Below are 5,311 nucleotides of genomic sequence, written 5' to 3'. Positions count from 1 at the left end.
TTTTAAATCAAGAATTGTTATGCTGATCTGCTTCCTGAGCAATCCTTTCCAAATCACTAAATCAATTAACAGATTTCTTAATCCAAGTCTTCATAAATTTTGTAATGATGTATCCAAACAATATATACCTATCCAGCAAAAACTAATCTGGAAGACCCACCAAATTTACCATTGCAGCAACAGAGGTCTATTTATTGTATTCAAATTAAACAAACAAACAAACAAAAACCACACACACAACCAGAAATGTAAAAAAAACAAAAAATCAAATTTGATTACTGTAGAAAATGGTACATAGCAACATTTTGAAACCCAAGTGCAGAAGTTGAGCCTGTGGCCCTTGATGCATCACATACAATGTGTCCATGCCTGAGGCAAACTGTCTGATTGTCCCCATCTTCATGGCAGCCCTGATAACAAGTGCAAGAAAACAAAGTGTTATAGACACAAATACAACGGTGGAACCTCAGCTCTAGACGGTGACATTAGACAAGACACAAGGGAAGTTGTTTTGTAACCTTAGCTGTGACAACTGAGAACCTACAGCTGTAGGAATACTTGACTTGGGTCTGGTTCAGCCTTAGATTACACCAACTGCATGCAGCAGTTTCTTCATGCCTTCCCACTATGAACCCCTGCTTCTTTCCCTTAAAGAAAGAAAATCAGAAAGCATTTTTGCAATAGCACAGCCTCGAGAATCTATAGCAACATGAGTTTATTTATTACCTGTCACTTCTATCCAAACATTTTCTACTGTGTCAGACCAACCAACCATTTATTATATCATTTCTCCATGAGATCTCAACATCATCCATCACTGGTAGTCACCTGCTCTGCTCCAGCTCTGGGCCTTTGCACTGTGCAGGGATTTGCAGGTGCAAGTGCTGGGCCCTGCTGCTGCTTTCCCTCTTATTCTTCCATTACCATGTGGCTTGCTTGGAGTTGCCAACCCATTTTTAAGGAGTTCAAAGGGGAATCTTCTTCATGAGCCTTCCCCATCAATACTGCTTTAATGTAGGAAGTGTCAACCTGTCTGTTTTGTAAACACATCACCTCCTCATTCCTTAAATAAATATATGTAGCAGATGGATTTTTCTTTCCCCTGGTAAGAGCCAGACTACCTTCCCGTCCTCCCCTCCATGCACATGCACTGCTGACATCTTTAGCCCAAAGGCTGGCTTACATAGATCTTTATTTAACCTTTCTTAACTGCTGTGGGAAGAAGTGGACCTGTAAGCAAAGGTGCAGTCACCATTGTAGCAGCAATGGACAGATGTCTGAACTTGCTTGGAAAACCCAACGTTAGGTAGATCTCACTGTATTCAAGACAAGGCTATTTAAAGGTAATCAGTCATACTGAGAACATGTTACCATAGTCCTGGCTTGCTGATGAAGGCTGTTCATAACAAATGAGACAAGAAAAGGATGCACAAGCTCAGCAGATTCAGTTCCAGGTGGGTATGCCCTCAGACCTCCCCAAAGGATGGATCACATAACCAACTAGAGTCCCTCTATAGCCAGAAAGATTGTTTATGCATTCTTTTTTTCTGTTTCCAGTAATTTTCTCTCCCTCTTTTGCTTTTCAGGAGGTGTGAGTTTACAAACAATACACAACTGTAGCTGTAAATAAACTTGTCTGGAAATTGCCTTTGCTCTGGGGAGCATCTGGTGGAAAATCTGTCCCAATCTTCTCTTTCCAGCCTCCCTGCCAAACAGCCTTTCTCCCTTGCTCTATATCTCTGGACCCTGGTGAAGAGCAGACAGACCATCATCAGATTTTCTGTGTCAGAAAGGGAAAGGAGTGTTCATTCAGAGATGTGCAGGATTGTCAATATATGACAGAGGGGTATCTTGCTTGCTTGCTGCCTATCACCAGCCTCAGCAGCAGCAGTTCAGGATCCTAAGAAGGCTGACTTCACGAGTATTTAGCCCCTGCTGATCTGTTACACAAGTCATATTCTCAAATGCACACATGTATATGTTCCCATGGCCTATTTTTATATAGCAGATGTTTGTAATAGCTGATGAAGCAAAAGGAATTGTCTTCTTCAGTACCTTAATATGCATGTTATTATAATATATTACTCTATTTCCTTATCAGCATATTAAAATAACTTGACCAAGTAATGTGTTTACAGTATCAGAGGGGATTCCTGTGCTGCTTAGAAATGTAATTGGATTTTCTCATTATGTTGCAGTGATATTACAAGCTAAATACCCAAGAAATTACTAGATTACGATGGCAGGGTAAATTACGAGAGTAACGTACTACCTAATGTGATGCAGAAGCCCATAAACATAATGTCTATTTCCTATGAAACTGATACATAATTTTAATAAAATAATAATAAAAAAAGAATCATGCAGGTAGAGCAATGGCTGCATGACCTTATGAAAGGTCAATTGTAAAACTTATTTGGATATGCCCTCTAACTCGTATCCCAAGATCAGTGACGTGCACAATAGGAGATGCACTTTTCCTCAAACTTCTGCAACTCTGAGCATTTGCCCATAATGGTTAAAAAAAATACAAACAAGAAAAAAAAACAAATTGAACAAAAAGAACCACAAACAAAATACCACGCTGCGCTGTCTTTGGGATTTTCTGATATTGCCTCTGGCACTACTGGAGATCCACGTAGCTCACCTGTTCTTCTCTAGCTAGATACCAGATAATAATAGAGCTAGCTCTGCAGGGACCCAGATTGCTTCTCTCTTTTGGGACCTTACTGGCTATGAAATCCACTTACAAACTGCATTTAAAAGATGGCATCAAACTTGCAAATGACCTCTCTGCAAGCTGCTTGCAGAGATACTTTAAAAGCTGCAAATACATGACTTTCAAAAGGAGACGATCATGTATTTTCTCTGTGCTTCCAGCATGTCTCCTATCAGCACAACACCAGCACTTAGCTGTGATCCAATCCTTCCCAGAAGCTCCTGCATTTCCTCTGTTTTGAGGTACAGCAAATTCTGCTTCATAAAGTAAGAGGAACAGAAACCAGGCTGAACTGGCACTGTGAAGCAGACAGGAAGCCAGAGAATGGCTTGGCTGAAAACATGAGTCAGAGCGTAAGAGATGTATGGGATTACCATAGTTTACATAGTGTCCTCATTGCCAAACCACCGTTTCAGGTCCCTAGCCCAGCACCGGCTATGAGAGGTAATGAGCAGCAGGACAGTAGTAGAGTTACAGTAGCACTGTGTCCTCAGTCAGAGGTAGTGCCAGGAAGAATCCACAGACCCCAGAGAAATTCCTGTGTGCAATGGAGAGCCTCTGTGTACCTTCAGGCACAACTCAACACACAACTGTAGCGAGTGGCACTGAGATAAGACAGCTTCCTTCTGTCTTCTAAAGATCATGTTCTTAATTTTATGGTCTCAGGCAAAAACATCTCCAAGAAAGAAACTTAGACCTAAACTGTGCTTTAGAGACACTCGACGCTTGTGAGGCAGGACCTTCCCCATCAATTCTGCGTTGTGTTTCTTTGGTCTAGAAAGTGTTTACTCATTCCACAGCTTCCCAGAAAATAATTTCACCTATAGATGGAAATAATGAGGACAGCGCTGATCCAAATTCTACCAAAGCCAAGAGAGAGGTTCCCTTTGGTGCCAGAGTGTTATGCATCAATCTAGCTGTCTAGGAACACTGCAGTAGCCAATCTTGTGCCTTGGTCAGCATTTCAGAGCAGAACTCCTCTGGTGTGCCTTCCTGCCCTGCCTCCCCCCATGGCTGTGGAGCGGGTCACATAACCACAGCAGAGAGCAGAATGCCCTGTGAGGCACTTCCCTCCTCCTCTCCAAACTTTATGCTCAATAAACACCACAACATTTTGCTGGTTCTACCAAAAGAAGCTATTGCTGTTTCAAAAAGAAAACAAAGGATACACGAGACTCTCAGACCCCTGAGCAGGCAGATCTGACACTTTCAGTTTGGAGCAGCAGCACTTCTCACCTCCCTTCCCACAAGTGCAGTCAGCATATTTGATTTCTTTTTCTGTATCTCTCCCATGTTTATTATTAAAACACGTCATCATCATCTAATCACCACTGGAATTGAAAGTAATTTTGCACAGGAGCATTCTAAAATTAGAGAACGCCAATTAAAATTAATGCAAAAAACAAAGTGCTGGTGTTTTGCTGCGCCACAAAGAAACCAGGACCGACACATGAGCAAACATAACCCCTATCTGCTCAACAGCAGTGCTGATAGCTGAGTTTTTGACTGTTTTTTCTGTTTTGTTTTGTTTTTTTTTAGTTGATCCCCCACCCCCCGTGAACAGCAAGGCTGTGCTGAGGCCTTCTCCTTACCCTGTCCGCCACGCAGCAGCGGTCGCATCCAGACTGGCCGGCTTTCTGCACCTCAGACCAACAGCTCTGCTTCTTCCAGGCACCCTCTGTCTGGCTCCACGTCCCGCAGACAGCTGAGGCGAGCCGGGGGGGCTGGGGCATGGTGGCGACAGGATACAGACCTTCCTGATATAATGGGAAGGCTGCTGCCAACGCCGGCACTGGGCCGGGCTGGATTCCAGCACCGTGGCCCTGCTGCACCTGTTGCAGGGCACGAACCGTGACAATCAGCTGCGCGGCTAATATTAGCCAGGAAGGAGCATGATCTGGCCACTGAGCAGCCCTTAGGGAAATAACTGTCCTGCTCTGCCTCTAGTTAAAGGGAAAGCAAAAAGGAGTGAAGTGCTCCGGCCCCATCAGCTGGAGGAAGCGGAAAGAATTCCCAGAGCCCTGCACTGTCCTGTCCAGTTACCACCTCAGACAAAACTTCTCTCCAGTGCTTGTTTTAGTGCTCCCAAAACAGCCAGCCGCAAACAGAGGAGGGTACACCAGTACCTGCTGTCCCTGCACTAAGGATCTTTGGTCGTCCAGCAGGCAAAACTGTGGCCCACACCATCAGGCTATCCAATGGCAGGCATCGCTCAGGACCACTGAGAAAGCATGAGGACACATGGCGCTCAGCATGCAGTGTGAAGGCACAAGAGGCCAACACTGTAAGTAGTCAAAACCAAAAAAACTTCCCAGCCTGCATAACCTGCAGCGTTAACATACCCTGCTTAAAATAAAGCACTCACAGCACTGGGCCACTTTTCTCTCTTTAAAGGAATTTTTGTGGTGCTTGGTTTCCGCTGCTCCATTGCAGGGATCTCCGAGCACAGGGGCCACGATGATGGCGCGTACTGCCGCAGTGCTAAGCACCAGAGGGCAGCTGAAATACAAATGTGAGCTCCAGATCTCTGACTGAGCAGTTCACAGCAGATCCTCTGCTGTCCTGGCTGCAAGCTCTTTTTTTTTTAAACGT

General features: G+C 44.3%; 1 protein-coding gene across 1 annotated transcript in view; it reads right to left on the bottom strand.

Moving 5' to 3' along the window:
• ARPP21 (cAMP regulated phosphoprotein 21) overlaps positions 1-4,406 on the bottom strand; it is a 185,815-nt gene extending 181,409 nt beyond the window's left edge. Inside the window, exon 1 of the mRNA XM_010712996.3 lies at positions 4,312-4,406. The gene's annotated coding sequence lies outside the window, so the exon portion shown is untranslated. The remainder of the gene's footprint in view (positions 1-4,311) is intronic.
• Positions 4,407-5,311: the final 905 nt, after the last annotated feature.

The sequence above is a fragment of the Meleagris gallopavo genome, chromosome 6 (genome assembly GCF_000146605.3).
Source record: "Meleagris gallopavo isolate NT-WF06-2002-E0010 breed Aviagen turkey brand Nicholas breeding stock chromosome 6, Turkey_5.1, whole genome shotgun sequence".
NCBI lineage: Eukaryota > Metazoa > Chordata > Aves > Galliformes > Phasianidae > Meleagris > Meleagris gallopavo.
The sequence above is the reverse complement of the archived record's forward strand: the minus strand, read 5'-3'. Positions and strand labels throughout refer to the sequence as shown.